The sequence below is a fragment of the Haemorhous mexicanus genome, chromosome 21 (genome assembly GCF_027477595.1).
Source record: "Haemorhous mexicanus isolate bHaeMex1 chromosome 21, bHaeMex1.pri, whole genome shotgun sequence".
Lineage (NCBI taxonomy): Eukaryota > Metazoa > Chordata > Aves > Passeriformes > Fringillidae > Haemorhous > Haemorhous mexicanus.
In genome coordinates, this window is record NC_082361.1 from 8,437,972 (window position 1) to 8,462,211 (window position 24,240).

The following is a 24,240-nucleotide window of genomic DNA, read 5'->3' on the forward strand; positions in this document are numbered from 1 at the left end:
AAGTTCAAGATTAATCTTCCTCCTTCCTCCTCTGCCACCACCTCCCCAACAGCAGAACCCAGGGGAAACAGAAACCCAGAGCACGGCGGGCTGGGGTACAGGATTGTAGTGTCAGGGAGGGAAATCCGTGCTAATGAGAATTCTTTAACTGTGATCTTCTCTGTTTTGCCACAAGCCTCAGGTTCCAGGGTACTCAGAGACAACAAAGAGCCCTGGAAAGGTCCCAGCTGAGCGCTCTGTGTGTCACTGAGAGCTCCGGGTTGGGAAGCAGGGAAGCCCTGAGCCTCACAGAAGTGCTTGGGTTATCTGTACACACAGACAGCCACGTAATCTCTTTTTATCTGATCTGAGAAGAAAGGGAATCCCTCCTGTGCTGTCCTCTTTGGGCTTTTATCTCTCCTATTTTAGTTTGGGGTTTTTTTTTGTTTGTGTTTTTGGTTTGTTTTTTTTTTTACAAAGACTCAGGCAACGACTCTGCTCACTTTTCTCATTAATTCCCCACACTTCTGCCTGCAGCTCTTCAGAGCAGGAGGGCAAAAGGATGAGAAAGAGATGACAGCTTGAAAAAATGGGAATATGCCAGATCCTCTGTTTGTAAATCTGAATTTTGCAGTTGATTCCAGTGGAGCGGGGTCTATTTACACCAACATTAAACCCATTAGTTTCTGTAGGAGTCTCTAGAATTTAAACCCTGCTTGTGATTCCCCTGATTTCGTGTAAGCTTGCTACTATTTCACAACGTTCAAATAACGGGGGTGAGGGGATTAAAACTCCTGATAATGCACTCCGCTGATGCTGTAGGGAAAATATTCTGCTTTCTGAGTCATTTGCCCTGAGCTGACTTTCTTTTTGAATGGTTCAGGGGGTTTCCTTCTTTAGCCATAAATCGCATGCAAATTCTTTGTGTGAGTGTGAGTGTGTGAGTGTGTGTGTGTGTGTGTGTGTGTGTGCCTGGGGATGACAGCATGAGTGTGTGAGTGTGTGCCCGCCAGAGAGAGAGAGAGAGAGAGGCTGTTCCTTTAAAGCAAAACTGAAAAAAAAATGCCTTCAGGCGTCCTATTACAGTGGAACGAGCCAAGGATCAGGATTTGCAGCTCAGCTATATAAACCCAGCAGAATCTGGCTGCTCTGACCAGTTTGCCTTGCTGTCAAAGCTCGCTGCCTGGCGCTCGCACACGGCACCGGACAACGCAACTTCGCCGAGTTTTGACAGGACGGCAACAAAAGTCAGGAGAGCCCAGCTGGCTTTGAACAGCGTATTTATTTCATGGAGGCTGCTCACAGCAGGATCTAAGCTCTGGCAGAGTCTCTAAGGTAAGTCTGCTTCCTCCCTGAATTAAGAAGTCCTCTCGCACACGAGTTTGCAGTGACCCCGCGCTCCAGCACGGCCCTGGTGAATGTGGCTGCCAGGTCAATGGGCAGGGATGCTGTTAGGGAATCATTGGGGATTGGAGCATGCCTGCCTCGAAGTCTGTCTGCACTGTCCTGTGCAGTAATGTCAGAAATGTCTGCATGGGCAGGGATCCTGTTAGGGAATCATTTGGGATTGGAGCATGCCTGCCTCGAAGTCTGTCTGCACTGTCCTGTGCAGTAATGTCAGAAATGTCTGGATGGGCAGGGATCTTGTTAGGGAATCATTTGGGATTGGAGCATGCCTGCCTCGAAGTCTGTCTGCACTGTCCTGTGCAGTAATGTCAGAAATGGCTCGAGGACATCCACCCGACCCAATGAATGAATGGAGCAGGAGCTGGCTGGGTGCTGGACATCCTCACAGAGCCCAGACTGACAGGCAGGGCAGGAAAGCAGATTTGGGGTTTCCTCTTGGCTCCTGGAGTCCTATAAATGTTTCCCCCATCCTCACCTCCCAAACCAGACTCACAGGTTTTAACCCTCCCAAGCAAAACTCTTCTTGTGCTCCTGTCTGTGACCTGATGAGAGCTGGACCCTTCCCACTGGTCATTTGCTGTCCCCACACTTTTTTTCTTTGCACCAAAGCCTTTGTCACCTTCCTCCCCACCCCCACTGGTCTCCAGTTTCTTTTAAAAGTCTGGTAATATTAGCCTGCAGTGGGGAGCAAAGCACAAAGGAAGATTCAAGTGGTATTTTATTACCCCTGCTGTGCTGGGTGGGTTCTGGGAGCGGGAGGGTGAAATTCTCCATCCTCATGGAAAAACAGAGGCACTTGCTCCGTGTCTCAGCTCCTGGTGCACTGAGATTTTCTGCATGACTGTGTCTGCACTTACCAACGAGGCTCAAATTGGCTTAAAAAGGAGAAGCTGGCTGGGAGAAGGTGAACACACTTAGATTCATTTGGGAGCTAAACTCAGTCACTCAAGACTTTGTTACATCACCTTTGCAGAGTTTTCCCTGCCTGATTTTCTGTCTGGCTACCAGGACAGAGGAGTTTTTGGCAGGTTATCTAAACTTCTGAAAAGTCTGTCTCATACTATGGAAAGGAATGTTCAGATTGAAATGATGGTGATGTATTGTGCTGCACAGTGGAAATATAAAATTAAAAAGCAAAATAAAAAGATTTATAAAAGCTTTTCTTCGTGAAAAACCAGAAAACAATGAGGTGGATGTGATTCTATGGTCTGGGTGAAAGCCTTGCTGTCCAGCTGTTGGGTTTGATTTTCTCTCCTGTTTTAATTTCTTAAGACCATATTAAATATTGGGAATTCATTTTACAAACTTTCTGATTAATGTTACACGTGAGGGTTGTTTAATTGTGCTGGGTTTGTGCATTTGCCTTTTAAAGCTGTGAAATCATGGAAAGGTTTGGGTTGGATGGGACCTTTGAGATCATCCAGCTCCAGCCATGGGCAGGGACACCTTCCACTAGACCAGGTTGCTCTGTTTAGGGCTGCTGGAGTCCAAAAATGAGGTGGACAGTGGGGATTGGGGACCATCCTTTGAATCCTAGGGAAACTTGCAGAAATGTGATGGCGTTTGGGCTGTTGGGAACACAGGGGCAAATAGAATCTGAAGAAGTTTGGCCAGATCAAAGTGCTTAGCCAAGAGAAGATAACTGGTCTGTCTGCAGCTCAGCTTTCCTGGCAGGTCCTGCCCTGTGCTCTGGGGAGGATTTGCACCTGAACTGAGCAGGGCAATGGGACAGGAGTGACAAAGGCTGTGACTCCCATCACTGACCCTGTCACAGTACTCTCCCAAAGAACAAACTGGCTTTCATCTCCCACATTTTTTGCTCATTAATTTTATCCTCTGGCTCCTTTCAGCCCAGAGAAATTTCTTTGCAAGTCCCAGCCCTTAATCCTGTCACTGGAGTTACTTTATCAGTGTTTCCAGAGCCCTGGAAGAGCCAAAGGATCTGCAGCAAAGCCCCCAGCCTGCAGATGAGAATGTCAGGTCTCATCTGGAGAGAAAGCAGAAATTCTGCTACAGAAATCACTGATGGTGGTCATGGGCACATGGAAAAGACAAACAATGAGACCTAAATCTTCTGTTGAAATGGTGATGCTTAATGGTGTTAGAACTTACTGGGGAAATCCCTAAGCACAGGCTAAAATGTGCTCCACAAATTCTGAGTAACTGTTAGGTGGAGACGTTTTGAAAGCCATTCTCTTTTATTATCCCAGCTCTTTAAAACTGAATCATTTCTCCTCAGTATTCACTCAAACTTAACTATCATGTTGCTCTAACATAATTTCTAAAGGTTTTTGACATTCAGCTTTTTTTTCATATTAGTGCTTTTTATAAAATATCTCAAAAAAGCCAAAGACTGTTCGTGGGTGAAGACGTTCTGACTTGCTATAAAGAGACTGTCAAAGTTTGTTCTTGAGCATTGTCTCACTTTTTGATAAGAAAATGAGATTAAAAGGCAGGGTCTGTGCCTTTTGGGACTCTCATCCTTTTCAAGAGTCAGGCAGAACTAAAAAGCAGAAGTGTCTGTGAAACAGTGATGCTGCTTTGGAGCCAGAGCTTTAACCCTTTCATCCCTCCTGGCAAAACCATTTGGAAAACCAGCTTGACCAGTTCTGTGCTGCTTTCCTGGTACAACACCACAGTGCCTCTGTCTACACAGCCTTGTAGGATGTGCCTAAAGGTTTAAGTGGTGCTGATGGCATTTAATTGTCCTGGCTTGGACAATGGGTGTCTGGTGGAAGTGGATGTACGGGAGAAAGAGTTTCCATCCAGTCCTGTATCCCTTGGAGAGCCCTGGTACCCCTGGAGGAATATCACCTTTGGAAGGAAGATTAATGCAGAGGGTGGTGTCTGCTTGCTTATCAGCCACACATCCACCTGTCCCACCTCTGTGCCACGAGAAATCCAGAGTGCCTGAATAATTGCTCTCACTTGAAGTCTGTGACTTGATAAATTCCTCCTTGGCCTCGTGCCATCACAGTCTGCTAAGCTGAAGGGCCACTGACAGTTTTAAAGTCTAGTGGCTCATAAAACTCCAGGCTTAGGAGTGGATGATTTACATCCCTGGAAAGTTCGAAATCTCAGCTTTCCAATAATAAAAGGAATTTGTTTTGAACTGTGTCAGTTTGAGATACAGGGCTTTGAAACTGGGCTCTGATTTACCAACGTGTGCTTTCTCAGGCTTAATTACTGGTGTGAGCTTAGCACACCCTGCTCAAAGACTGAGCTCTGGTATAACCCTGTGGTTATAAACTGCAGATGTCTGAAACTACTGTAAAATGTAATAGCTGCCCTTAGTGGTTTTAAGGAAGCTGCTGATGTCATATTGCAGAAAAAATCATTGTTGCTGAAGTGGGAAACTAAGGAAGGCAGCAATCTAAGTGAAATAAGTTAATATTTTGTCATCTACCAGGCTCGGAAATGTTCAAAACTGAAAGCAATTATAGGATTAGTAATTAATGAGTTCTAGACAGGAAACACCATAACCTGAGGTCAAGAGCTCAAGATTAGGAATGTGTACAGATTGCTTATGAGTTTTTAAGATGCAATTTAGTTCCTTAAAGTGCTTCATATTAAAGAGGACTTGTTGTCCATGTCTTTGGTTGGTTGATGTTGTAATAATTGCTCCAGCATTTTGGAGCCTCACTGTATTAGGAGTGAAGGGGTTTGATAAATTATGCTCTCTGCCACAAAGAACCTGCAATTCCTATTATTAGCTATTCCCCACAAAATTCTTTGTATAGTGAAGAGAAAAAGGAAATAAGAAGGCAGTTCTTTGAGGAAGGGGACTGCTGGAAAGCAGAGAAATGGAGAACCCTGAGGGACAATCCTGAGTTGTTGCAGTTTCCACCGAGCTCAGGGTTTCTACAAGTGTGAAACCTCGGTGCTTGCTGTCCACTCGTGTGTCTGACCCTCTGGCCAGTCAGAGCTGGAGCTAAAAGCCTTCCACATGTGGGAAAAGTTAGAGGCTGGGCATGGTTCCAGCCCCTGAAATCCCTGAGAGCATGATGTAAGCCCACGGTGTGGAATGGGCAGAGGGGGAGGAGGAGTCAGTGGGACCCTGCCTGACAAGAGGTGGCTCTGGAGCCTGCAGGAAGGGTCTGGGCATTGAAAAGAGGAATAGATGGGGATCCTTCTGCTAAAAGGGCAAAGTTTGAACAATTTAGTGTGACTTTTTAGCATTGAATGAATGATAGACATGGCCTTATAACTAGAATTGTCCTTTAGGTAAGATTTTCCTGGATTTCTGAATGCATCGTTTCTCTCTCCTATATTCTGCCTGTCCTGTTGCTGACCAAATAACATCAAAAAACCTCCACCTATAACTTCAGAGAGCATATCCAGATGTAGAATTTGAATAATTTGCAGAAAAAATCATTGTTGCTGAAGTGGGAAACTAAGGAAGACAGCAATCTAAGTGAAATAAGTTAATATTTTGTCACCTACCAGGCTCAGAAATCAGCAAAACTGCAAGCAGTTATAGGATTAGTAACTGATGAGTTCTGGATAGGAAACACCATAACCTGAGGTCAAGATTTTCCTGGATTTCTAGATGCATCATTTCTCTCTCCTATATGTTGCCTGTCCTATTGCTGACCAAATAATATCAAAAAAATTCCACCTGTAGCTTCAGAGAGCATATCCAGATGTAGAATTTGAATAATACTTATTAATATAAATCACACCTGCCAACACACCCCTCCTAAACAAATGTGAGATTGGGCTGTGGAGTCAGTGGGAAATAGCTCCCCATTTGTGTCCTTGTTTGGCTCGTGCATGAGCCAATCACCCAAGACAAATCCATCCTGAGCTGCTCTGGTCGCAAGCAATTTCTCCAAGCTCCCATCCTTAATTGTCTGCAGTTTCAATTAAACCAAGGTGGGATGGTGCCAAGTTTTCAGCACTTCCAAGGGGAGAGCCCCGGTGCTCGAACAGGCAGGGGCATTTTGTATTCTTTGGGGAGCGGAGGGCAACGTTGCCAAGTTTGCATTCAGTCATCCATCACATATTAGCCCACTGGAGGTCCATTCTTCCCAAGCAATGGGGGAGCTCTGCTTCCTACTTTGAAAGATTACTCCCACAGAAAGCCCTTTCCCCAAAGCCAGCAGAGAAAGGAAGCTTTTCTTCGATTCATACAGGCGCTCCCTTTCCAAACTCCCCACAAAAATGATATTGTTTCATGCTCAGAAAATATATTCTCTTCAGCAATTGAGGAGAAAGTGCAGGGTGGTAGGACAGAAAACTTAAATACAGATTTTTCCTAAAGTGCCTGCTTCAATCCCGGGCTCAACAAAGGTCCATTGTAGTGGCTGCCTCTTCCCATGGCAGGCTGGAGCATTGACTGTGAGTGGATAGATATTGGCCAGGAGCCTCCCAGGGGGCTGAAACTGAGAGCCTGGGGAAATTCCATTGTAATGATTTTGGCTTTAACTCGTGCACCAGAACTTGCTAAGCTCATAAGCCTAAAATTGCAAATGCTAATTTTGTTATGGAATTAGGATATTTACCAGAATATTAATCTAAACAGTCTTGATTCTTCTTTAAATTTATCTTCTTTTCCACCATGCTGGCAGCACAAAGCCTAAAGGGAACACAAATATCTTCTTATACATGAAAATCAAACTGTGAGTTCCTTTCCCTGTGTGCCCAGCAGAACTGGCTAAAGAGTTATTTCCACCATTAAGGAAAGTCTGGAAAAGGGCTAAAAAAAGCTTTATTTCCAAGACACAAGTTCACTTTCCTTTGCCAAGAAATCAAAAGCCTGGGAAAGAGGCAGATTTTGTTGGTCAATTTGGAGTTTTTGTCAGGCACAGGATGCAGGCCAGCAGGTGAGAGAGGCTGTGGGCTGAGGACTCTGGGGAAAGTGGTTTTGTGCCTCTTTGCTGTGATGAAAAGCCTCTGTTTGGACAGGAAAGAGTCACTCTCAGTGTGTGCTGAGCACTTCAGCACCAGCCCTTGGTGGTTATCTCCCTCCTCAGGATTTCATCTTGTCAGGAGCCTCTCAAAGGAGCTCAGTGGCCGCTTTGCACTGGCTCTTTGTCTCTCCTGGTTCCTTTGGAAGGCCAGCCTCTTTTGGGTCTGCTGAATCCTCCTAAATAGCTTCTCTGTGCTGTGGGACAAAGGTCTATGCCAAGAAAGATATAAAGGTAGCTTGTGATCTGCAGGCAGCCCATTCCTCTTGGCCAGAGCCAGTGTAATGCACATTTTCCCTTTGCTTGTGGCTTGTTCTTCCCTCCTGCACTGCTTGTAGCACAGTAATTCAGGGCTGACTCCTGATGAATGCTGCACACTGTGGGCCACAAGGCACTGGAGAACAGGATACATATGAAGGGAAAGTTCTCAGATCATTTTTCTTACTGAAGGATTTTGGCCATGTAAACAGTTTCCAGGAAAAAAAAAAAAGCCAACACTGGCATTTCCCATGGTGAGGGCTCCTTATGAATGTCCTATCTATTTTTCCAGTTTGGTGGCCAAGTGGAGTGTTTAGAGGAGGATATACCACCTACAAGCCAGGGAATTTCTATTTCCACTGCCAAGTGTTAATTATGATGTCGACTTAGCCACTTTACAGGTTAGCAAGTCAATCACAGGGAGCCAGCACTCCAAGTGCTGCAGCTCCAGGCTTGATGGAAAGCCTGCAGCACCCAGAGAGTGCCATTCTCAAACACATCAACATTATTTGTTGCTTTATTTGTCATTCTCTGGCTGTTACCTCATATATTGTTTGTTTGCCTTCTCAAGAGCACGTTGGGATTTGCCAGGGCTGCTGTCAGAAGCAAGGAAATTCAGTTTATTACAACCAGCCACGTGGCAGGGACGCCTTTTTGGTTGTTCTGATGCCTGACCTTGAACAATTCCAGGGATGGGGAATCCACAGCCTCTCTGTGTTATTTATGCCCTAAATATCCTGTAATCCTGTACCCTAATATCCCAGTAATAAACTGGAAAACAGGGTCGGGGGCTTAATTTAACTAAAAATTAAATTAATTAACTAAAAATTGAGTTTGTGATGTCAAGCTCCACCTGGGAGAGAGTTTTCCTGCTGACAGGAGCAATATTGAATTGCCTTTGGGGCAGGCTGTTGGATGTCCATGGCACACCCATTGCCTTAATGATATCTCCGTGCAGAGGATGCCTTGGGCTGCTCCAGTTTGCTCTGTGCTCATCTAGGTCATGGAGCAGCACAGGGACAAACCCAGGCTGCCAGAGGGGAAATTAAAACCCACGGAGCACTTTCCATGCCCTTCTTTGCCTGCCTTGTCCCCTGGCCCCTCCAGCCCGCCCTGCTGATGGGATGGGTTTCTCCTGGGCAGACTTCAGGGGCTGCCAGCCAAATTCTCATGTGACACAATGGCATTGATTTCACTGGGGATCTGGTGCTGGATAATTGAGCTCCATGTCCCTCCTGTCACCATCCCACAGCTCAAATTGCTGCCAGCCAAGGCTTCAGCACAGGCAGGGCTCAAGTCACTGTGGGTTAAGAGAAGGAGGTCAGAGCTGGTGGAGGTCTCTCAAGCCTCCCATTAATGTGGCAGTGGCCAATTTGTTGACATTTGAGGCAGCAGTGCAGATTTTTGTCCGAGTTCAGTCACTAATCACTGCTCAGGGCTGTGTTTATGGCTGTAATTTCCATTACATTACATAAGTGCCTCTGCTTTACATCAGAGCACTGCAAAACATCCCCAGACTGGACTTTTCAGAAGCAGCCTCCTCTCTTTTTCCAAATGCCTCGCACTCAATTTGTTTCATATCTTGTGCCTCTCATTTATATTTCATTTTGCCTTGCCAAGCCATGGTTGATTTCATTCCATCTTCTCTTCATGAAGTGTTTTGCTCTGCTCTGAGTTTGCTACCCTTCCCTGGGTTGCCAAAGATGCAAATTCTTGATGCTACCACATGTGACAGAACTAGGCCAGGCAGATCTGCAGCCCGGGGGCGATTACTGGAAGTCAGATTTCAAGGAACTCCTTCTGTGGTCTTGTGAGTTAGACAAATTGCACATTCCTGTGTGTTTGAGGTGCTAGTACCAAGGACAGAGGAGCTCCAGCAGGGAGGAAAAGCTGCCCAGGGAAACTCGAAATTGGTTTAAATGCAAGGAGCTGCCTGGTGAAGGGTTACCCATCTGTTCCCTCAGCTTCTTTTAAAACCATGCCTGAAGTCTGCTAATGGCAGGAATGATAATTCTGGTCCCTAGGAACAGTGCAGGCTTTTATGGCTGAGTCCTGAGTCATTTTTAGTGCTTGAATAAGCATATGGTTAAATCAAAGTAAAATTATAAAGGACATGCAAATATTCCTAATGGATTCTGAAAGTGCCCTGCTGCCTGCTGACCAATATCATCTGCAGCAATCCATGCAATTAAATACTTTCCATTATTCCAGACCAATATAAATGTAAATTGTTCGTGCTCTTACTTACAGCAAAGCTGTTAAAAGAGAAGAATTCCACCTCTCTTGCTTCTGTACGTGACATTCCTTCAGCTAAAATGATTTTAAATATGGAAAAGTGTGGGGTTGGGTGTGTGGAGCAGAATTTTGGCTCATCTCTGTCTCCTGACCTCCAGGAGAAATTTGAAAAACAGCTTCCTCAGAGGTGCTGTATAAAGCAGTGCTGTCTCAGTGCCTATTCACTGTGTATTTACTGTGTATAATATGTCAGTAGTTTATGGTTCTCATAAATGACCCTTATTTCTATTGCACAGATTTCACCAATATTTTTGGTTAATATATTAACTTGGCATCTGGTTTTTTATATCAGACCAGCTATTCCTTCACCTATATTGTTATTATATTTATCAGGAGTATTGATGGCTTACTTCCTACCTCTCATTATCAGTAAAAAAGATGATGTTTAATACCTGAGTCATGAACTTGTGAGACAAATTACACTGGCCAAGCTCCCATCTCCAGGACTGGCCGCTCCTTTGTTCTCAGCAACTCCTGCTTGGCACGAAAGGAGTGGGAAAAATATTCAGAAGTCTTGAATTTCTGCTCTTCCCATCTCATCCCAAAACCACCTAGAACTTTGTGAAATGGGCTCTGGAAAATGTATAGGTGGTTTTGGAAGCAAGAGCGTGGAGAAGGGCCTGGAAATGAAGCAGAGCTGTGTGTGTGGAAGGAACACGAGTTGCCGTGATTCATGCGAGCGAGCACACAAACCTCATGCTCTGAAACTGCATCAGCAAAGCCCTCAAAGTATTTCAAAGAGAAGCCTCCAGAAAATAACGAGCTCCTGACAAAGTGTAACTTGGCAGAGAAACTTTCCAAAGACAAGTTTAGAAAACTGTAGATCTTTTCCAGCTCCGGGTCTTTGCTGCGAGCGGGGAAAAGCCAAGAGCCCGAGCGAATGCTTTTGCTATTAGCAAAGGCTTTATTAAAAGGTACAGGACGTGCTTCAGAGGCAGCAGTGGTTTCTGCTGGGAAGTTAGGCACAGGAGCTGCTTTTGCTGTGAAAGGGTTTTTTTTTTTTAATATTGGAAAAGGCACTAATTGAGGCTTCTGTGTCTGTGGCAGCTCTGCCATGGCCTGCACTCAACTCCCTGCTCAGCAGCCCAGAGTTCTGCTGGTGTCCTCAGAGAGGGATGGGTAAAAGTCACTCCTGTGCTGGAAAAGCAAACAGGGGGTTCAGGCAGACACCAGGTGTTTCTGCAACCCTGGTTTTGAAAATGCTCAGCACATAACTTCATAGGAAGGAAAAGGAAGATGCAGCACACTCTCCTTTTATAAATGTGGCCTTGATATGCTCCTGGTTTATTTACCCAGCTATGAAATTAGTAGTATGGGTGTTTCATAGAACAGTGAAGGATCAAGTAATTCTTTATATTTGTAAATCAGTCCTAGAGTAGAAAACATTTTCAACTGAAGTGCCAAGACTTGCTGCTCTGAACTCAAACCCACATGCAAAGGTATGAGAAAGATATTTCCTTTTCAGTATCTGCACTCAGAATATGTGTCTGGTCATGATATCCAGGTGATTAAAAACCAGGCAGAAGGAAGGTGTGACCCATCCACCCTGCTTTCCACGAGCCCCTTGATGTGACCCATTTCCACAGCTCTGCTTCTGTTTTTAGAACGGTGCCAGTTCTTCTGAATCCATTGCTGCCTTTGCTGTTCCCATCTCTGGAGTGCCCTGCTGTTTCTAATCCACAGTTTTTGTCCAGGCTGTATCTGCCATGGGCTTTTCTCCCCCCTCTGCCAGCTACAGCAAGAACAGAAGTTTCTTTGCAGATGTGAGAAAAAAGTATTTAGCAGATGGCTTTTTTCCCCCTTCTCCCGAGTTTGTAGCCAATTGCTCCACTTGGCTGATTGCTGTGCCCCCTGCCAGGAGCCTGAATGCAGCTCCAGAGCACCCCACTGACCTGCTTGTTTTGTTTCTCCTCTCTGAGCTCCCGTTTCCAGAAACTGATGCTCAAGGGTCCCAGCCCTTAACAAAAAACCAAGCTCCAAGGGCAGACTGAATTCCCTGCTAACTTGTCTCTGTGAGTTAGACCAGCTGGGTTTGGTGTGAGTTCTCCCATGGTTACCTCTTGTAATGCTGCTTCTCCTTTTTTTTTTTTTTTTTTTTTTTTTTTACTTTATATGCAACACATTTGAGTGATCTGCTCTATAAAATAACCAAGCTGCTTCTTGTGGCTGCTGTAAAATTCCTCCTGTGGTCGGAGCTGGATGAAGGATTCTCCTGCACTTCCCATCCACAGGGGTGAATCACTTGCATTGTGTAACAGCAGCAAACATTGGCACACCAAGGTGCAGGAGGATCATGCACATGTGTGGGAATGATCCCTCAGATCCCATAAAATTTCCAGAGATGAAAGGGCCTTCACTTGATGGAAGAGAATGAGCTGGACCCGTGCATTTTGGGTCAGTTGCAGATTTATCTCAAATTCTCTCGTGTCTTTCTCTGTGGGTTTTGGTAACCTTACAATTTATTTCCATGGATTCATCTTCTCATTCTGGTAATTGGCCTGGCACAACCTCTTGGCTTCAGAGTAAGGATGCAGTTTTCTATTACTACCCCAAAATTTCAGGCAGTCCTGTGGCTCTGTGTGTTTGTGCTGCACATCTGGTCAGACTTTCTTCTTCAGAGCAAAAGATTTCAGAGAAAGAAAAAAAAAAAAAAGGCTTGGTTTGAAATAGACCTTAAAACTCATCCCATTCTACCACCCCTGCCATGGCAGGGACACCTCCCACTGTCCCAGGTGTTCCCAGCCCTGTCCAGCCTGGCCTTGGGCACTGCCAGGGATCCAGGAGCAGCCCCAGCTGCTCTGGGCACCCTGTGCCAGGGCCTGCCCACCCTCCCAGGGAACAATTCCTCATTCCCAATATCCCAACTAACCCTCTCCTCTGTCAGGCTAAACCCATTCCCCCTTGTCCTGGCACTCCAAGCCCTTGTCAAAAGTCTCTCTCCATCTTTCCTCTTGGCTCCTTCAGGTTCTGGGAAGCTGCAATTACCCAAAGCTTCCCCTCTCCAGGTGAACAATCCCAGCTGTGCCAGCCTCTCCTCCCAGCAGAGCTGCTCCATCCCTCTGATCCCCCTGGTGCCTCCTCTGGATCTCTGCAGCAGCTCCAGCTCCTCCCTGGGCTGGGCCAGGCCTGGGGCAGCTCTGCAGAGTTCCCTTTCTCTCCCACATTGCAGGGATAACTCTCCAGCTCTTTGCTTTTTAATGATGGATTTTCTGACAATTTTACTGCACTCCTCAGGAAGATGTTTAACTATGGAAATGAGGATTTAACAGCACCTTTCCTGTGAGGTCCCTGCAATACTTAATTCACAGGGACACACATTGCCCCTGTGAGGTTTTACCAGAGGTTCAACAGAGGCACAGCAGATGATTTATGAAATCATTTCAGAGCAGGATGCCTGAGTTTCAGGCCTCAGTCCTAACCATGGGACCACAGCTTTAACCCCAAGGTTGTGGGCACTTTCTGGAATCTCTGCTGAGAGCACAAGGTTTTGTGGCAATTCCATGGGTCCACTTCTCTTGTTAAGGAAAACAGACTTGGGGATGGCAGACCCCCAGCCAGGAAGGTTTTATCTCAGCCTTTATTGTTGAGATGTAGTTTTTCCAAGCCTGGGAAATCCATTCATTGGGAGACCTCTTCATTCCCACTTTGCAAAGACACCTTAATTCTGTTCCTCACCATTCCACTAAACTCTTAATTCCTTGCTGCCCTATTGGTTCACTTCCAGCTTTATCCCAGTTTAGATTTCCCCATCATTCAGCAGACTCCCTGGGAAACCAACCTGGCAATTTGTATCCCCAGATTTCCTAAAGGAGATTTTGTCCTCTCAGAAAGGTCACAGCACCACAAACCAAGGCTCTGGGGTAAAGCACAGGTGAGCTCTGTGCCCCCTTTCCTGTCCATCACTTTCCTCAGGACAAATCCAGAAGGAATTTGCTCTTTTCCTTATGCTGCAGGAGAACCAGGATCAAAATCACACCCACATGTGTGCCACTGTTGGAAATGTTAGCTGAAATATATTCTAAAAAATAAGATTACTCCAAATGAGCATTTGTTTGGCTTTTCCAGCTCAGCATTCAGAGTTTCACCTCCTCACATCCTAAAGGGAATAGATCTAAATCTGTAAGAAAAACTCTTTGCTTTTTATAGATGCAGTTTTTTCATTTCCTGGGCTTTGCACCTCTAAGAAAGAGCAACATAAACCATGAGTGAGACATTACTTCAGCCAACCTACTCCAGGCTGCATTATTCTCTTGTACTCATTCAGCAGCATCCTTTTTGCATGGTCTAATCCTTTTTTTTTTTGTTGTTGTTTTTTTTTTGCCTCCTACAAAACCAGGATTTTTAAAATCATAATGCACAGACATATTTTTAGCTGCAGTGCCAACGGGTCAAATCCACCAGCTGGTCTAACATGTTGTGGAGGCAAAGGGGAAGTGGAGCTGTCTAAGACACCAGAGCAACTCCATCAAATCCCAAACCTGAGAAATCCCAGTGTCTGTCTCCTCTGCTGCCCCTCCCCAGCTCTGCTCTCTTCTCTTTCCCCACTCTCCCAAGCTGTTTGTTTTACATCTCCAGCCAAGCTGACTCCCAGCCAAACATCCTGGGGGCAGGAGAGTGTTATTTATCCCTAGTTACATCCCTTTGGTGGATAACAAGCAGAACTTGTCTTGGGAAAAGGAGAATCCCTGTGCTTGGGGATGGTAACAAGCTGAAGATAATTGGGCAGAGCAGCCAGCAATAAGGAGCCCTCTGGCTCCTGGGCCAGTATTTTTGAAGTATTTTGCTGCCTGAAAATTCAGTTTGGTGTTTGAAGATGCACTGACATGTTTTACTCCCTGATGGGCACAACTCTGAGCTTGTAGAGGTGGGCGTGAACATGAAATTAATTCTCTTTTTTCTGTCCTGGGGTGAGGGAGAGCACGAGCACTGTGGGTTCACTTTGATAAATTTTCATTTGGTAATTGAAGGCCAGGCTGCTCCAGCTTTTATTAGAAAAAGGAGCAGGAATCCTTTGAAGAGATGATTGAGGTTGGTATTCTTTCCAACAGGCCATTTGGTTCAAAGCAAGCCATTACTGGTTTCAAACATTTACAAAGAAGATTTGTCAGGGAATTTTTTCTCAAGAATAGGAACTCCTGAAATGCTGCTGACTCCCTCTTGATTTCCTTCTTGCTGAGTCTTCAGAATCAAATCAAAAATGGTGCCTTTCAATGACCAAATATGTGTTGTGAAAAACTCTCAAGCAGTTGTACCTGTTAATTTATCATCACTTGGCTCCAGTTCTTTTATAGAAGCAACTTTTACACTTTTATTTTTTTGGACATCCAATGGAGAGGACAATGGAGGGAAATACTGAATGAAATGATACAAAATGAGAGGAACAAGGAGAAATATTTTCTTCTAATATAGGGGACCATTGATGCCACCAAATAACTGATTTGAAATACTGTCATTCCAATAAGTACAATAGATATCATTTATAAATATCCTTGAGTGCTTGCAGAGAGATCAGTGCAAACCAGCCAAGTCTTTCTTCAAGTGATATAAAAATTGGAGTCCCATTTCAGTTCACCTCCAGAATGGATCAAAAGCCCAGTTTGGTGAAGGGTTTCACTGCTGCAGAAGGTGGGTGCTGGGTCACTCCACGGGGAGAGGTGTGGGATGGTTTGTGCTCTTTGGGTGCTGCATTGTGACCCTCCCAGGTGACATTTGCCACGTGGGTGGGTGCAACTGGTGTCTGCCACAGGGCTGGCTCTGTAGAAATATTGAAAACAGATGAAGATCTTTGTTCTGTCATCTCAGAACAAGGAATCAGTGTCTTATCCCACTTTCCCATCTTATTCCTCACTGCTTTTCCTGTCAGGCAAAATAAAAAAAAAGTAAAAAAAACCAAAAAACCCAAATTCAATTTATTTCTTCACTTCTCAATTCTGCCTGAGCCTGTTTTTTAAAGACCCTTCTTTTGTGAGTTTAATCAGATGCTTGATAAGAGAAAAAGCGTTGCTAACTAACAAGGGCTACAAAGCAGCCCCTTCAGGGAACACATGACCTCATCCCCAGGATTACTCCAGCACAGGAATTCAGCCTCCAGCACACCCAAAATAAACCTTTGCAGGGAAATGCTTTGTCCACCTCCCCTTGGCCAGGCCACGCTTTGCCAATGTCCTCCTCAGTGCCTGGGACGAAAGCCGTATGGAAATTCAGATGTTGTGCTCCCAAGCAGCCTGCCCTGCTGGCTGGAGCTGCCTTTGGGCTGCTGCCCTGCTGGAGCAGCCAGCCCTGGCACAGGGATGCACTCATGGAGCTGGGCTGGTTTTCACTCCCAGCTCCCTTTGTGTGCTGGGTTTTGTTGGATGCTCGGAGCCCTGGCAGCCAGGAGCAGCTCTGGGGGTCACACACAGCGCTCCCCAGGCTGCCCCTCTGCCAAAAGGTGGCACAAATCCCTCCCTGATGGATGAGAAGTGACACCATTGTGGTGTCTTGGAGCTCTCAAGGCCTTTAGCCTTGTCCTAATATTGGACAGCACCAATATGCCCAGGACATCAAGGATAGCATCCCTGGGGGTGGGTTTGCAGCCAGCTGCTTTGGGATCTCAGTCTGGGTTCAAGGCTTAGCTCCTGTTGCCCCTGTGATGAAGAGGAGGACATGGTGAGCAGCCCCCCACCCCAGCACACTTCTTCTGGACAAGGTCTTCAAGGAAATGCAGGAAGGACTCCTGTATATAAAAATGAACTAAAAGGCAATATCCTGTTGATGCCTTGTGCAGGCTGCCCTAGAGCAGAGGCTGGACAGAGCTGAAGAATAAAACAGGGATTTATTAAAGGCCCCCATGGATCCACCTTGGGCAGCACCAGAGCCCAGCCAGGGCTGCACCCAAGATGAACCAAAATGGCCCCAAAATGCACGGCCGGGCACGGGGTCTCTCCCTGGGATCAGCTCTGCTCCATTTGCACCTTGCAGTTCATTGTCCCAGCCCAGCTTTAGCCCAGGCACTCCCACCCTGCTTGTTTTTCTCTCTCCAGCCCACGGGGTTTGTGCTCCTGGGCTGGGATTTGGATCATTGGTCCTTGGTGCCCAGCTGGAGCAGGAATTGTTTTGTCTCCCTGCTCTGTGCACAGAGCTCACCATCCCCTCATGTGAACCCAGACCCACCCACTAAAGCAGCACAGAATGTGAAACATAGAAAAGGTGAAACCTGAGGCATCACTGTCAAGTCCCAAGCTGGAGACCTGGTTTAAGCCCCATTATCCCTTGTCAGGAGCTCATAGCCATGCTGGAAGGCAGCACATCTGTGGCTCACACTGAGATATATCATTTATTTGTTTCTAATTATGCACATTTAGCAGCAAATTACATGAAAGATTAAACACCACATTATGAGTGTGTTCTGATTAATTCTGCACCATGCTTTTAAGTCACTCAGCAATTACCTTCACTCATTTTAAATACAGATAATTTTATTAAATCTATTGGTACCAAAAATGAGTTAAGAGCTTCGGATTCCTGTTTTTAGTGAGGTCTCTTCCCAAGGCTGGCTGCCTATATATAATTATTACACAATGCCACGTTGGATGCTTCTCATTTAAACAACAGCTGAAATAGCTGCAAGGCTCTGACACGAGCCAAGGCCAGCTGGATATCACAGGGTTCAGCAGATGCCATTTCCTTGGCTCTGCTCCTGTAAATGTGAATTCTCCATCGTGCTTGGGATACCTGTTGGAGAGAGATGTTGCAAAGCCTCAAGGCTCGAGTTTATTCTACAAATAATTGGCCTGAAGAGTAAGTACTGCCCTGAACACCCCCATGGTGGTGTCAGAGCAGCTCTGCTCCTGCCAGGATGAACCATTTCCAAAGGTCTCCTTTGCCTTTTTCACCATCAATCTTGTCCCCACCTGTGACCTGTTTAGAGGGTGGCTGTGATTAAACCTTATTAAGAGCTGTAGGCACTTGGCTCCTCTTATTTAACACCCTTGGGGCTACCTCTAATCCAGGTGCTATATTAAAAGAATTAAGAATTCTAGCATGAAGAGCATAATAGAGTTTATGCAGAAAAATTGAGAGCAGAGGAAGCCTTTTCTTAGGAGTAAACTGAAGGATCTTTCTAGGGCAGTTGGAAACATAGACTTAGGAAGTTTAGTTACTTGTACTTTGTTTAGACTTATTAGAAATCAGGGTGAGAACTGACTGGGCTGAAATGGCAGAGCTGAGGGATGATCTCAGCTCTCCCAAGTCCCAGCTTGGTGCCATTCCCACATTCCTGGCTCTCCCCTGAGCTCTTGCTGCTTTGCTCCTGACAGAAGAGCAGCAGCACTGGTATGTTCAGGCAGCACTTCTTTGCTTTTCTCATCATCAGCCAGGTAATTCCTAAGAAACATAAATCAGCAGAGCCCATGGGACCCAGAAACTGGAAGGCACCTCTTGACTGCTGGGTTCCATATCCTGTTATTGCACCCCATAATCTGTTTTTCACTTCTCTTTAATTTTTGAATGTTTTCAGCAGTCATTTTTTCCCAGCTGTACCTCTGATTTTCATTTAATTCATGAGATTTGCTCAATATATTCAATTTTTCATTGATCAAAGGTGTCACTGATACTGGAATAGGACCTCCTCCAATCCCTGAATTTTTACTCTGCTTTGAAAAAGAGCCAAACTCATTGTTTAGTTTGGAAAATTCTGCTCTCTCTCTAAAATCCTGAACAAGGATAGACCTGGAGAGATTTTCCATGGCTAAGAGGACAAAACTTCTGAAACAAAAGTAGTTTATAATGGAATAATCATGCTAATTTACCTCAAAATAGTCACTGTACAACAGAAGGTTTAGTCTCTCATGGGTCTCCTTTTATGCTTATCATTCAGAATTTACCAGAGCTCTTTCACATTTTATGGATGTTGGCTGCAGTGGATTATTTCTCCTTCCCCTTTGTGGCACTGTCATGCTGATGGCTTTGAAATATGAGCCTTTGCTAAATTCTAAATTGTACACAAAGCAATTAATTAAAATTCCTTCCAAAACAGCCCTGGCAAAGCCCTGGCAGTGCTGCTTTCCAGCCAAGGTGGAATGGGTGGAGGCTAAAATGCATCCAAGTTGTTTTATTTCATGATGGTGAGCAGTAGGATTGGTGAAGCAGAGACCCTACAGCTTCCCCAAAACAGGAACATCATCTAAAGGTGAAAACTGAGCTGGAGTGAAGAGCCCAGCCTTAGCTGAGTGATATTTAAGGCAGGATCTCAGGGGCTGCACAGGGCAAAAAGCACCCATGAATTGTTTTAATTGCAGTTCTTTGAAAGAGTCTGAGGCATAAATGTGATCACAGGACCTCTCATAGGATTTAAGATAATCTAAAATTCCTGTTGTTTTCATGACTCATTCCAGTGGCATGGGCAAGGCCCTTGGAATGGGTGATGGATGCATTGAAAACTGTCATGTGTGCAGCTCAGGAGTCAATCCTGAATTAACTGTGCAGAGCAGTTGCTGTCTCTGCACTCAGAGTGTTCTGGGTTGTGTCTGCACTGCTCTGAAATGTGCAGTGCCAGCACCAGATGGGACACAGGTGGCTCCAGGGGCATCCAGAGCCCTGAGCTGGGGCTGCTCACCCACATCAAACACAAACTGCTGGTTTGTCCTGGAATGAGAGGGATTCGAGTCACAAAGGCAGGCACATCCAGAGGAAAATGTGCTTTTATGTGCTTTAAGAGCCATAAATGCCTTCTGGGAGGTGTTTGAGCCACTGTGGTGGGGCTCAGCAAAGCTGCTTCAGCTTCCTCTGGCTTGCAGTGGGTAAAATACCTCAGCCAAAAGGCAGAGGATCCTGGGGAGCTTGGGGGTCTCAGTGTCAGCCTCTCCCATGTCCCAGTTTTCTGTATTTAAAGTGGAGGAGTGTGCTTTGTTTATCCATTTTAATTCAAAAAGCTTTCAAAGAGGCTCTTTGCCTTCCTCCAGCACATGTGGGTGCCATGAGGCTCCTCTTGTGGGGCTGTGGACATCCCCAAGTCCCTTCTGAGACAGAAAAAGTCACTTGTGTCCCTTGTGTCCCTACACTTAACTCCTCTAGTTGAACAACTTTTAAAACTTCCTTCCAGTTGTCTCCTCTCTGCCCCTTTCTCCATGGAGTTTTTCCAGAGGATGCTTTCTTGCTTTTTCCCTCTTTTCCACTCTCATTGCACTCCCACAGCCAGCCAGATCACTTTGGTTAATGCTTATCTCCCTTTGTCATTTCCAGGAAGAGCTTTAGTCTGAAATATGGCATAGGTGGGGTGGCAAAGGCTTTTTATTCAGGACTTTCACATTTTGCTATTTATTAAAGGGAGGTCACCAAGCCTGGATCTATAATTTTGTGGGGGCTTCCCAGATGTGGGATTTCTTATCTAGAAAACTGGAGAGCATCTGCAGGGTGTTTATTCTTTGTGACCTGGCCATGAAGGTAGAACTGAAGTTGTTTGACTATAAATTCAAGGTAAGTCCTCAACCTGCAACCTGGATGGATTCCTGCTTATCACTCTGCTCTTTATCTCTTAGAACCATTGAGAAAAAGGCAATCAGCTTCCTCCTATCCCCTTTGAAAGTTATGACCCTCTTTTCACCTCTTTGTGCAGCTGATTTAAGACTTTGAAGAAAATTCCTGAATTATGAAAATTTCCCTTCGGAGCTTCACACCCTCAGGGCCTGCTCATGTCTGTGGGGTCTGATTGGGGTTGAAATAATTGCCACACTTCTCTGCACACACGTTCTCTGGGAGCCTTGGGGAACACAGTGGATTTTCTGAATTATTCTAAATTCAGCTGCCCTAAAATTCCTCTCCTTAGAATGGATGAAATGTAAATAAAGAAGAGGGGGGAAAAAAATGGGGTGACAATTTGGCTTTGATCATTTCTGCTGAAAAGATTCAGGCCTGATGGCTTAGGACTGTTATGAATTTCTGCTCTCCACTGTGATTTAATGTAGTTTGACCTGCACTGAGTATCCCTGCTGATTCCTTCACTCTGTTGGAATTGGGAATGGAAAGAAAATTATTTTCTGCCGTTATGAATGTGTGGAAACAGCAGTGAAAGATGATGAAGTCAGAGCCCTTCATGTTTTGGCCTGACACGTCAAAACTTCCAGCCCCCCCAGTCCCTTGCTTTGAGAACATTTCAATTGACTTCAGATTTAATCCACTTTTGCTGGAGAAGATCCCCAGAGCCTCGGGAGTCACAGGTGCTTGGTAAAGCCAGCCCAGCACTCTGGCTTTGAGGGGCTGCATCTTCTGAGTCCTTGCCTTGTGAAAACGCCCTCTGGTCTCAATTTCTGAGTCCTGTGGAGCAGCACTGCTTGCATTCCTTGCAGAAAAGGCCCCAACTGCCCATGCCTGCAGCCAGGGAATGGTCCAGGTCAGATCAATATCCCCAGGAGATAACTGTGAGGGTCCTTTCCTCGGGGTCACCATCTGTCACAATGCTCACAGGGGTCCCAGGATGAGGGAAGAGATGAGGTTCTGACTCCATGTTCAGAAGGCTGATTTATTATTTTACGATATATAATATATTAAAACTATACTAAAAGAATAGAATAAATTATTTCATCAGAAGGCTTGCTAAGAATAGAAAAGGAATGAATAACAAAAGTTTGTCTCTGACTGAGACAGTCTGGACAGCTGGGCTGGGATTGGCCATTAATGAGAATCAACCACATGAGACCAATCCCAGACCCACCTGCTGCATTCCACAGCAGCAGATAATCTTTGTTTGCATTTTGTTCCTGAGGCCTCTCAGCTTCTCAGGAGGGAAAATCCTAAGGACAGGATTTTTCATAGAACATGTCAGTGACAGATAACTCTTTTTGTCTTTGTGGCAGTAGATGAGGAGGGGGCAGTGCTAACTCCACACACGTGTCCTGCTGGGCACTCCAGGCTGCAGGGAACACACGGATCACACCTTGGTGGAAACCCTGGAAACATGAACTTCCTGCACCTAACAGATCACAGAGAACTGTTTTGGGGTTAGCACTTTACAAACCTCAAAATGCTCCTTGTTGAGTTCCCTGGAGAGGGCTTTGGCTCTTCTCCAGCTGAGCCTTCCTCCCTGTCACAATCCAGCCTGCTGCTATTTTACCCAGATTTTAACAAGATGTGCTTGAGTCCAGTATGGTGCTGACAATATTTGATCCGCTCCTGCTGAAATGTAGGAAGTATCTGCTTAGACAGGAATTGTTTCCTTTTTTTCCCCTCCTCTCTTTTTTCCCTGCCATTTTCATGTCTAATTTCCAAGTCATGACATGTAGAGGGTGTCTGAGCAAATCTAATCAGCCTTCTGCCTTCGTTAGGAAGGACAGCTGAGATAGTTTTTAACACCTCCAGTCCTTCCTTGCTGCAATCTGTTTTGATTAAAATTGCATAGGGCTCTCATCTGCATATTTATCATTCCATATACCCACAAATCATCTCACAATTCTGCCACTCCTGAACGTTCAGGAGAGACTGGAGTGCTACACCAGGACTTTAAAGTATGCAGACATTAATTTAGTTTCTCACACCTGCTGCTTTCCAGCAAATATGGCTTTGGGGAAGGGAAATATTCATGCATTACCTTTGCTTAGTATTCCCCAGGAGTCAGGATTCCTGGGGTTTTTTTCAAGATTGATTGAAAATTTCCTATTAAGAAACAAATTTCTAATTAAATGGAAAGGTCCTGAAAAAGTTCTGGTGCTGGGAGGGGGCAAGGGGAAGTGGGAATGTCTAAACAAAGAAATAACCCTTTTAAATAATATTTTTTCAGCTTTTTACAGCTAGACTGTGACATGTTTTCAGATCTTCAGATGAAAGGGCTGCAGTGGAAATGAAAATTATTCCTTCCCTTTGTACTACTGACATTCCACCTTACCTCCACCACATATTATTAAGTGTGTCACCAGGCAGTGATCAAGTTTGTATGGTGTGTTCTCTAGAAATAGCCCTTTTCTGCTCTTTGGTTAAAATCTAACTTTTAAAGTTAATGTTCATGTAAGAAAATTCTTTTGTTACCTGAATCTCCTTTTGCCCCAGCTGGTACTGCAGAGATGCTGTGATTTGTTTCTCAATTCATAATCTCTATTTTTAACCAGATAGTTAAGATGTGTGAGAGGCCACAACACATTTTTTTCTTATTTTAATTGAGGTCGTGCCTAGGGGAGCAGGAGAGCAGGAAATAACTCTTGCCCAAGGAGGGTGGGAAGGTGCCAGTGACCAGATGGGGAGAACACAAGCTCTAGATTTATTGACCTGCATGACAAGCAGAACTTCTTGCAGATCATGCACATCATCATGTCCAGGATTTTTGTAGTCAGGGTGGTAGGAAGATCTCAGGGCACAGCTCATTAGGATGATAGGTGTTCTCTATTAGACAAAATATTTGTAAAACTAGGCACCCTCTGGGTCATACAAACCTCTCAAAGTACCTGAGAGATGTCAGACATCAGCCAGCTCCTCTTACAGACCACAAGGCCAAACTCATGCTGGGCAGGGTCATTTTCTGCCAGCCTTTGCTGCAAGACTTTTAGGTGCCCCTAAATAATCCAGCAGCTGATGCCTGCAAAGAAAATATCAAGAGGATTTCTCCAAGAGGCAGGTTTAAAATACAATCCACACGAGCTGCTCTGAAGGGAAGAGGAGGGAAAATGAAGGGACAGCAGAGCCTGGCAGTGGCTGTGGTTTCCTTTCTCTCCCGCTCCCGGGTGGTCGATTGTGGTCAGAGCTGTTGTCTGGGTGTGTCTGAGGAGCTGGGGGTGGAGAGAAGGATGTCCTCTTTGTTCTCCCAGCCAAAACCATGGCTAATGTATAAAGAACTGGAGGAAGGTGTCTTGTTTTGTAGATGTCAGAGGCAGGAGTGGAGCTCAGCTAACCAGGCTGGGCCCGTGGCAGATGGGATGGGAAACACCTGATGGGGATGAATTAGCTCAGAGATCACACGAGGTGCCAAAGCACAGGGGTCACAGAGCAGGCAAGCAATGCTGCTCCTAGACCACCATGATGCTTCTCCAGAAACTTCAAAAGGATGTCAGCTCAGACATGTTAATTCTTCCAGTTTCATCTGTGAGCTGACAGGTTTGGCTGCCTCTAATGCAGCAAAGTGCCCTCACAGAGTCCTGGTGTTCATGAGCCTTTCACCAGTAGTGAAGATGACAGTGACAGTGGTTCTTGACAGAGCAGGTTTGTAATTTTTCAGGCATATTAAAGAAACCATTAAAGTTTGTACCATGATTAAGTGATTTGTCAGCTCACATTGGTCAGCAGAAAAAAAGTGCAATTTCCTTGGTTTGGGCAAGGCCTATATTCCTGTGGGTTGGGATTTACAGAAGCCATAAGGAAATGGATGCTCAATTTTCACTAAAATTCAGTGAGAATGAGATGCAGAGCTGCCTCCAGTTTGTTCCATTTTCCA

The 24,240-nt window shown here is 45.3% G+C and overlaps 1 protein-coding gene across 5 annotated transcripts in view; it reads left to right on the forward strand.

Moving 5' to 3' along the window:
- Window positions 1-958: 958 nt before the first annotated feature.
- The window catches only part of TNC (tenascin C), a 75,885-nt gene continuing 52,603 nt past the window's right edge, over window positions 959-24,240 (forward strand). Inside the window, exon 1 of one of the 5 annotated variants that reach the window (XM_059865112.1) lies at window positions 959-1,314. The gene's annotated coding sequence lies outside the window, so the exon portion shown is untranslated. The remainder of the gene's footprint in view (window positions 1,315-24,240) is intronic. The other 4 variants (XM_059865108.1, XM_059865109.1, XM_059865110.1 and 1 more) reach the window with 4 other exon arrangements.